The 10,400-nt window shown below is 39.4% G+C and overlaps 1 non-coding gene across 1 annotated transcript; it reads right to left on the minus strand.

Annotated features, from left to right (window-relative positions):
• Positions 1 to 2,145: 2,145 nt before the first annotated feature.
• On the minus strand, positions 2,146 to 2,219 carry TRNAN-GUU. Its single transcript has one exon. It is a non-coding gene; the product is annotated as a tRNA-Asn (tRNA).
• Between the last annotated feature and the right edge of the window lie 8,181 nt (positions 2,220 to 10,400).

Consider the following 10,400-nt stretch of genomic DNA (forward strand, 5'->3'; position numbering starts at 1 on the left):
CCATGTAATAAAATCAACTACTTATATTAGAGGGCAGTTTTGCACTCCTCGCCCCACTTCCATTCTCATTTAATCCTTCCTCTTTATTTTCTGGCCTCTTAAATCCCATTAATCCCTGAAATAGGGTGAAATAGAACATACTTAAAAATTTAGGGTCAAATTTAAAACTGCCACCTCGGCACCTGTCCAGTGCAAACCTTGTTACTTTCTCATGCAGGTGTCTTGAAATCAAGGTCTCAACAGGTATCCCAAATGCCAAACAACAGCCTGGGGTCCAAGAACCCTTAGGCTCTAGATTAGCCCCCATTGCTTGAAATCTATTCTTCTTTCTATCCCTCTTCCATATTTTGCCTGGGCTATTCCAGCCTTTCTTAATTTCTAATCTTGCCTTCTCCCCATAAATGCTATCAAATTGTTTCCCAAAGATACGTTTCACATTAAGATTTCATGTTCTTACACAGTTTTCATTTCAATAAAATTAAGCAGCACAATGAATGTATAATTTAACAATGCCCTTTAGTATTCTATGAATGTTCGGTGGTTTTGGTTTGTTTTTTTTTTCCCTTCATGAGATTTGGAGCAAAATATTAATGAAACTTCATAAAAACTAATTAAAAATATCACCTTTGGTTTTAAATTAACTAATTAATCAAGTAGCTCTATGTTAGAGGAGGTAGTACAGCAGTGTGGAGCATGGGCTCTGGAGCCTGACTGCCTGGGTCAAATCTGTACCATGCTGGTGACTCCTGCAAATTCAGGCAAATTACTCCATTGTACCTTCCCTCGGGTGGCTCATCCATACAGTGGCAACAAAAGGACCTACCTGGAAGGGTTGTGAGGATCGCACACATTCATCGGAGAAAGCTCTCAGAGCAGTGACTGGCCAGAACTAAATAAATGTTAGCCTTTATTAACACGTACACCTGGAGGAAAACATGAAGAAGAGCATAACTACTCATTTGCAGGAATAAAACATCACTTTTCTCCAGACCCATCTTTCAATTTCTGTAATCTAGACCCAATCATTATGAAGAAACTATGATTACTTCTCAAACGCAGCCTATATTTAGAGAATGAAGATAAGGTAACTATTTTGAGAGAGTTTTGCATTTTGTGAAATAAATGGTACACGCTTATCGAATCAAAATATGTTAGCAGTTTCACTTTTCATCTTTCTCATAATTATTTTCTTACGTTTAACACAATCACGCAGTTGTTAAAACACCACACAGGTTTGCTTCCCTTCTGAATAGATGGGAAATGCTGCAGGTCCGTTCCATTCTCTATAAAATTCTGGCACGTTAGCATAAAAAGTAAAATATAACACAGAAATGCTCTTACAATTGTGTCCACACAAAGGCTTCATAACAAACATTTCTGAATTCACCCGCACCGCAGAGTCAATGTTGAAGCTAGGACACGGGAGTGTATGTTTACGCTGACGGGGACGAGACACACGTGGCACGATTCAACATGAGTGTGAAAAAACGTGAAGAGTTTTAAATCAACGTACAGCTTGAACTTGGCACCCTTTAAATACATACATGCAGGCGGCCTCTGACATTTCAGGGGTCCTGACGCAGAACGAGAGCAGCCGGGGCAAGCGGACCGCCGCAGAGGCCTCAGGGGCGCTGCGAGCGGTGGCGGCGGCGGCGGCGGCGCGCGCGGCTGAGGGGCTCGCCCGCCGGGGCCTCTGCGCGCTCTCGCCGTCCGTTGCCCGCACCCGGCACTGCGGGGCCCGCGGGAACCCGGCGAGGCGCGGAAGGGACCTGTGCGGCCTGGGCTGAATTCAGGAAAGAGCGAAGAGGACGACGGCTCCTCGGGGCGTTCAGCGGCTTGAGTTTGGGAACTGAGAGACTGGAAGTGAAAGGATGCGGGAGCTTTAAGGCGTTGGACCCTCTCGCCCACCCACTGGGTATGGGGGTGGTCAGGAAGAGCCCACCTGCCCGCCGGGAGCCGGGGACGGCTGGGGAAGGGGCCTCCAGGGCCCCCGGAAGCTGAAGATCCACCCTCAGGGTGGGCGGCGAAGTGAGAGCGGCGGTTTCTTTTCCCTCAACCCCTGGATAGCGACCTCCGCGTAGTCCGTAGGTCTGAACTCCAAGAATTGCGCAAAAGTTCCGGCGACAAACTGATAAAATTGAGAGCCGTCCCTGGGTGGGCTCGAACCACCAACCTTTCGGTTAACAGCCGAACGCGCTAACCGATTGCGCCACAGAGACTCCGGTGCCGCTTGGTTCTCCAACTATAGCCTTTATGGAGAATTATAAAGGCAGTATGCTAATGTTATTTTCTTTACTGTTTCCTGATTCGTATTCTTAAAATCAGAATTTTCTATTCAAAATATTTAACCCTCTTAATTTTATTTTCCACCTTTAAGGCATATTGAAAAATTATAAAACAGCAAGAGCGAGCAGAATTTCAGATTGCAGCATGTGTTAAAATACCGTCGTTTCTTTCCAACTCCCGTTTGGAACGTTCTGTTTCAGGAAGATGACTATTTCTGATGTTTCTTTCTACAGGGAAACAAAAATTTTAATCTTGTGAGTTGAGAACTTTTCCTTTTGTTTCAAACTCTTTGTCCAGTGTTTTGTTCGCTAATCTTCATGATTTACTGCTGTAGCATTCACAAGGTCATCTGAATTCTTTACTTGCCTTCTTTATTTTTATTTTCAGGTATTATTAAATACATATATGTAATCCCTATTTGTTTGCCATGTACTAACCGATAGTGCAATTATCTGTCGTTAACATTTTGTTACTGGAAAAGAGCACTAGGAAAAAACTACAGTTAACACTCGTTAGTCCCGTGCATTCTAGTTCATTGCTGAATCGCCCTTCGTTCTCCCTAGATGTAGCCTATACGCGCACACATTTGAGCCGTGCCCCTTGAAAGGCACGTTTCGCAGGATATTTATAACCCAATTTGAGGAAAGAGAAGTTAAAGAAGAAAAAAGTATGATTTATGACTAACTCCTGAAAATCCCTAGTGCAGAAACCCTGTTGGCAAACTTGCTACATCTCTATGTATACTCTAAATGAACATTTTTCCTTTTGTGTGAACATTTCCAGATGCCTTTCGAGGTACTCTTCAAAGCTCTAAACACTCTTTTTTTCCCCTTCTCTCCTCAAATAACTCCTAGTTTTCACTTGACAACTCTATACTTAAATGTTTAGCAGTCACTGTATTGCTCTGTCCAGAATCCCTTAAGAAAGAATTCGTTTCATGATTTATAGAAGTTGTACGTGACATGCCTCAGTCCAATCAACATTTTGAGTTCCTGTGGTTTGATAAGACAATTTAAATTGGCTTTGGAACCAATTAGCAGAATTCCTTGAAAGCGCTGGGATATTAAACAGCTGTCAATTCACACCAAGCTGTACCACTCCTCTTTCAACAAACTTTTAGGAGTGCACTTGAAAAATTCTGAATTTGAATTAAAAAAAAAAAAACAAGAAGCGCTTATAAAGAACATAGAGTTTTATTTCATCTGTGATGCTACCTTCACATATGATGATAAACTTCATTTGTATTGTGTGCACCTGTTAATGTGAGCTAAAGCTACCTCACACTGGTTTTCTCTTCTACGAATACCAGGATGAGTGTCCTTTCCCCTGTTATTGTTCCTGTGTCTATTCAGTTAGAACAGACTGCAAGGAGGTACCTCACCACCCCTTCATTCAATATTTACTCTCCTGCTTAAAATGATACTAGAAACAGTTCTGTTCGTGTAAATATCTTTAGCTCCAATCTCTTTTCCTCACTTCAGTCATCATACAAACATTTTAACTCCTAAAAAGAGAGGTGATGAGAAACGGTTGATGAGAAAAACTAATTCAAAAAGGAATATTAATTTGCATGCTAACTATGTGTCTCTGTGAATACCACGTTTGCTTTAGAACTCAGTCTTCAAGTCTGGTTCTGTAGTTGTTAATATTTTTAACAAAATGAATGGCTTTTTCCACAGTTCATTAGCATTGCTTTTTTTTTCCTTTTTGGTGTCTTCGCTTGAAAATACTTCAAAAGAACATGTAAATATTAAACATATGAAATGAAATCTCAATATTTTACTCCAATGATCTATATCAAACATAGATTTTATGTAAAATGTTTCCTTACAAAAATAAAAGTATGCGTTGTCATCTAAATCTTTGTGATTATTTAATCTTAGGCCTTACATCTATGCCCAGTTTTTAAAGCTAAGGTAAGCCTACTTGATTAATTTTAGAAATATATATTATCTTTTCTTAAATTTCAGGATAACCTAAGATAAACAATTCTTATAGCATCGTTAATACTTAGGTCTTTATAATTGCTGAAAGTGAAAAGGACTGAGAATTTTGTCCCCTTTTTGTATATCATACACATTTGAACTGCAACTTTACCTTTTCCAAGAATGTGCCCTATCAAAGAGGCTGACCTGTGTAGATTAATGGGCCTATATATTTTATTTCCTTCTTAGAGAGGAAAAGAGAGAGAGAGAGAGAACATCTGTGCAAATGGGATCCACCTGTCTTAACAGACAAGGCAAGATGGACCACATTGATTAATAGACCTTCCAGGTATCATGAATCCAGTGCTTTCAGATAATGTGCCTCCAGCTTCATACCAGCAGAATAGGCAACTCACAGGATGCCCATTAGCACACTTGTACATGACCTTAATTCTTTTGAATGACTGTATTTCAGAAAGATGGTGACTGAGTAGCTAAAAATGAAAAGCCCAGTCAGAATTTTTTTAAAAAATCCAGTGAGTTAGAGAAATTATTGCCATAAATGGAAGGCTGTGGCATCAGGAAACAAAACAGAATGCTAAACCAAGTGTCACTAAGAACAGGAGAACTCTGAGACCGATTTTCAAAGCCATTGAAATCACATTTTTAAAAGATTTTATTTATTTTAGAGAAAGAGAGAGCATGAGCAGGGGGAGGGGCAGAGGAAGGGGGAGAAAGAATCTCAAGCAGACTCTCAATGGGCAGGAAGCCCAATGTTGGGCTGGATCTCATGACCCTGAGATCATGACCTGAGCTGGTATCAAGAGTCTCACACCTGGGGCGCCTGGGTGGCTCAGTCCTTAAGCATCTGCCTTCTGCCCAGGGCCTGATCCTGGCGTTCTGGGATTGAGCCCCGCATCAAGCCCCGCATCGAGCCCCGCATCGAGTCCTGCATTGAGCCCTGCGTGGGGCTCCTAAGCTGGGAGCCTGCTTCTTCCTCTCCCATTCCCTCTGCTTGTGTTCCCTCTCTCACTGGCTGGCAGTCTCTCTCTCTATCAAATAAGTAAAATCTTAAAAAAAAAAAAAATAGTCCCACACTTGACTGAGCCATCCAGGGGCCCCTGAAATCATATTTTAAAACCTATTTATAGTAGAGTTGAACCCTTCCAACCAGTGTCAAGCTTAAACTATATTTCCTATTCACAAAAAGTATCATTCCCATTCAAAACTGCTAAGGGTCAGTTACCAGTTTAGTAGGCCAGTAGCAGTGTCCAAAACGCTATTGGATCCAAAACACTATTCTCGGAGAATAACTGTCTTCCACGGTTGACTGTTAAGTTGGGTCTACTCACAAACTAAGAACATTAAGAAAGGTGTATTAGAATATTGTGTCGTCTTCTCATCATTTTTAAAATTGTGTCACTTTGTTGGAAAGTTTTGTGAAATTATTCAGATAATTATCTCCATTTTATTTTTAATTTAATAGACATGATTTAAGAGAAAAGGTAAAAAGAGGCAGAAATAACATATTGATACTCTGCCTAGTGCTTTTGATGAAAATTATTTAAAATATAGTTAATTCTTCATGAAACATTCTTTTTGTGTATGGAAATCATTTTTATGGCTTTGCCAAATAATACAGATCTGAAATTTTAATCATTGCTTTTCTCATTAGTGGGGAAGTATTATTCAGTCACAGTATTGGTGATTTCAACTGTGTTCAGACCAAAAGAATCTTGGATCCAGCTAGAAATGGTGGGTGTTGGGGGGAGAACATGGATTTTAGCTTTCTTCTGTCTACTCAGGAAACTTCTCCAGGAAGATAACCCTACAGTTATCTCAGTAACTTTGATAAGTTCTACGCCATGGCCCATTTCTTGACCACGGCACTGTTAATAAAAAAGCCACAGCCCTTTATTTCCCATGATATCTTCACAGAAACACTTCGAGGCAGTAGTTTTTTGCTATGCCATCTACACAGTGAATGTGCCGATAAACTGGCAGTCTTGCCTATCATTCCAAATTTACCTATTAAAAATTAACATTAAAAAAAATCAGAACGGGGCGGGGGCACCTGGGTGGCGCAGTCGTTAAGCGTCTGCCTTCAGCTCAGGGAGTTATCCCGGCGTTATTGGATCGAGCCCCGCATCAGGCTCCTCCGCTATAAGCCTGCTTCTTCCTCTCCCACTGCCCCTGCTTGTGTTCCCTCTCTCTCTCTCTGGCTGTCTCTATCTCTGTCAAATAAATAAATTAAAAAAAAAATCAGAACGGATATCCTCTTTTCACTTCCTTCAAAAGAATAAAGGTAATTAACAGATGCCACAGGGATACTCAATTCCCCAGCTGGGAACTACCTCAGGGTGGGAGGAAAGGGTCAATCAGCTGAGGAGCTCAGAAAGACGGGACAAAACCAGTGTGGGATGAGTTCAGCAAAGTAGCAAGACAGAGAAGGAAGAGCACTAACTATTGCCTGGCTTGGAGTAAGCGTTCCTCTACGTCCTCCTCTAGAACATTTATCATTTCGAACTGCCTAAACCACAGAGGTATTGCAAAATAATGCACGAATATATTTCCTTCACTTTTAAAACGTTATACAGACATACTATTAACATTTTCCAAAGATCTATAATTCTGCTTTAAAGAAATGAAAGAAAAAAAAAATCTTATCTTAATGCAATCAGAAGGTACAACTTAGATTAAACCAGAGGATCTAAACCTCTGGTCATTAAGGCCAAGATGATTTATTCTGGAGAAACACCAGTCACTGTCACAGTTCTAGTGGGCGCCAGATGTCCCAGTAAGGGGAGAGTGAAAGATATAAGGGTGATGCCACTGCTCCCCATTTCCACAGTTCCAATATAGTTTCAGGTATAGGAGGTAGGGTGCAGACCAATGCCCCAGGAAGAGCTCCCTCCTTGCAGCTACTTTCCAGAAAATGAATAGGAAACCTTGAACTAAAGTCAACTAAATCATTAGAATGACTGTACCTTGGAAAGAGCTAGTTCTCAAAGAGCTACTCAATGAATAGTTAGCCATAGCATCTATCTATCTATCTCTCTATCTATCATCTATCTCTCTACCTATCATATGTATGTGTGTGTGCATATATACAAAGCAAGCTCAAATAAATCCATATTTTAAAAAAAGATTTCACAGCACCACTAAAGGATTCACCCTAGAATAGTGTAAAAAGCAAGCGCTCTTGTGTATTTAAAGTATGATTCCATGAAAAGGATATTTTTCAAATATGTGATAACATGAATAAAGTACCAGCCAGTGTTCAGCATTTACGGGGGATGAGCTTATGAGTTTCTGGCCCTTGAAAAGGTAGATGGTGGCCCTTTAAGGACACTTCTACTCTTCTAGCAGTCCAAGTTGAACCTTTGGCATCCTCTGTTTCCTTTCTTTTATTTCTTACCTTTGGTCATAGATTCTACCTTCCTAACTTTTCTCAACGTTCACATAGTCTCCTTTGCACACTCATTCCCACCATTCGATATTAACCCAGTACATTCAATGCACCTTACCTTATGTTTCCTTACTTGCAGCCCGTCTCCAACAAATGTGTACCCCAAATAATAGCATTTAATGAGCATTTACTGTCAGACATATGCATTACATTTATCTCTCATCTACTCTGTAAGGGGGATACTATTGTTATGCCCATTTTACGGATAAGAAAACTTATGCTTACAGTGGTTTAATATTTAAACTCTGAATCTATTTAAACTTCAAATAATTTGTCCAGGGTACCACCTGCTGGTCCTTGTCACTGTGCCTCGTTTTTGTTCCTCCCTCTGTATAGAATACCCTCTCTTTGCCATCTTGCCTGTTAAAGCCTTATGTTTTCTTTGGCCTCTTATAGTGAAGAATTTTACTCTATGAAACCTTTCCTGCTCCCTCAAACTAGATATAATCTTTCTCTCTTGTAAACTGTCTAGTACTTTCTCCTTCTCCAAACCTCACGTTCTATTGTAGCCATTTTTTTTAATTTACTTAATGCCCCATTCTGATTCATGTACTCCTTGAGGTCAGAAATGTGATCCATCTACGGGGACGCCTGGGTGGCTCAGTTGGTTAAGTGTCTGCCTTCGGCTCAGGTCATGATCCCAGGACCCTGGGATTGAGCCCCATGTCAGGCTCTGCGTGTGCTCTCTCTGTCAAATAAATAAATTAAAAAAAAAAAAAAAGAAATGTGATCCATCTTTACACTTCCTGTAACACTTGACTTAGTATGTTAAATAAACATATTGAATAATTGAAAATAAATAATGAAAATGAAAGAATTATAGTAAATACTTTTTTGTAAAATATTAGCAGAGTTGACAGGTTCCTAATAATGAAGCAGACCAAAAAACTAGTACAGGAGATTATCAAGGGACAAGACAGAAATCTCACATTGGTCCAAGAAGAGACAATAGGAGTCCAAATCAGTTGTTTCTAGAAAACTTTTTTTTAAGTTTTTAAAGTTTAGGGGCAACTGGGTGGCTCAGTAGGTTAAGTGTCCGACCCTTGATTTTGGCTCAGGTCATGATCTCAGGTTATGGGATCAAGCCCCACGATGAGCTCTGCGTTCAGCGCAGTCTGCTTAAGGTAGGTTCTCTCTCTCCCTTTCCTTCTGCCCCTCCCCCTGCTTGCACTCTCTAATTAACTAAGCAAGTAAATAAATAAAACCTCTAAGAATAAAAATAAATTAAAAATAAAAATGTTTAACGTTTAAAAAAATACTGCTATTCCTAAAGGTTATTTCAATACAATTAAGGCCAAAGTGGTATTCTAAATATATTCATTCAACAAACACGAATACAATACTTTGTGTCAGGTGCTCTTCCAAGTCCTTTACAGGTATTTACTTATTTGAATTTTATAATAACCTTGTGAGGTAGGTCCCATTTTCATCATCACTGTCTAACAAAGAGGAAACCTTAGAAGTTAAGTGATTTAGCCCTCGACACAAGGGTTTGTAAAGAAAAATAAAGAAATAAAATTTAAAAAGAGACTTAAAAAAAAAGAAAAGAGAGAAAACAATTTAAAAAATAAAAATAAAAAAAATAAGTTAAGTGATTTACCCAAAATCACAGAACTGTAAGCAACAGAGCAAGGATTCGAATCGAGGCAAATTTGTCCACACTGCTTTCTTTTTTTTTTTTTTAAAGATTTTATTTATTTATTTATTTGACAGAGATAGACACAGCCAGCGACAGAGGGAACACAAGCAGGGGGAGTGGGAGAGGAAGAAGCAGGCTCACAGCAGAGGAGCCTGACGTGGGGCTCGATCCCATAAAGCCGGATCACGCCCTGAGCCGAAGGCAGACGCTTAACCGCTGTGCCACCCAGGCGCCCTCACATTGCTTTCTTAACCACTAGGCTATGCTGCCTCTTATTGTTTTATTATTATTATTACACAACAGTTTTTGTACTATATAGTTAAACTTATCTTTCGCAATTTGGAAACTTTAAAATCTCCCATTAATTAATTTTTTTATTTGACATAATTTCAGACTTAAATAAAAGCTGCAAGAGTAGCACAAAGAACTCAATCAGATTTTCCACGTGTGAGTATCTTACTACATTGATTTTATCCTGTTCTCTTTCTTTCTCTCAATATTTTTCCTCATTTGTTTAAGAGTGAATTGTAGATATGATATCCCATAAATACTTCAGTGTGTTTCCTAGAATTAAGGAATTGTATTATATAACCACAGTTCAATGATCAAAGTTAGCATTTCAACATTGATACAGCATTACTAGGATTAGGCCTTAATATATAGACCTTATTCAGATTTCACAAATTGTCCCAACAACGTCCTTTATTACAAAAGAAAATCCAAGATCATGATTGCATCAATTATCATAAGTCTTTTTAAATCTATAACTATTCCTGTGTCTGTCCCTCTTTCTCTGTCTTGCATATCATGACATTTCTGAAGAGTAAAAGTCAGTTTTTTGTAAAATGTCTCTAAATGTCAGGTTGTCTGGTGTTTCCTCATGACTAGATTCAGGTTAGGTACTTTTGCTCCCTCTAACACATTTAGTAAACTGGTCATTGTAACATCAATCTGAAACACCGGTAAAAAAATAAAATAAAATAAAACAGGCTAGAACAAGCACAAAGATGGGTGATATTATCATGAGTTTGGCAGAAACTGAACTTCTCAGTATCCTTCCACATCGTACCATAAGGATAGT

Source organism: Ailuropoda melanoleuca, chromosome 15, assembly GCF_002007445.2.
Source record: "Ailuropoda melanoleuca isolate Jingjing chromosome 15, ASM200744v2, whole genome shotgun sequence".
Classification (NCBI taxonomy): Eukaryota; Metazoa; Chordata; class Mammalia; order Carnivora; family Ursidae; genus Ailuropoda; species Ailuropoda melanoleuca.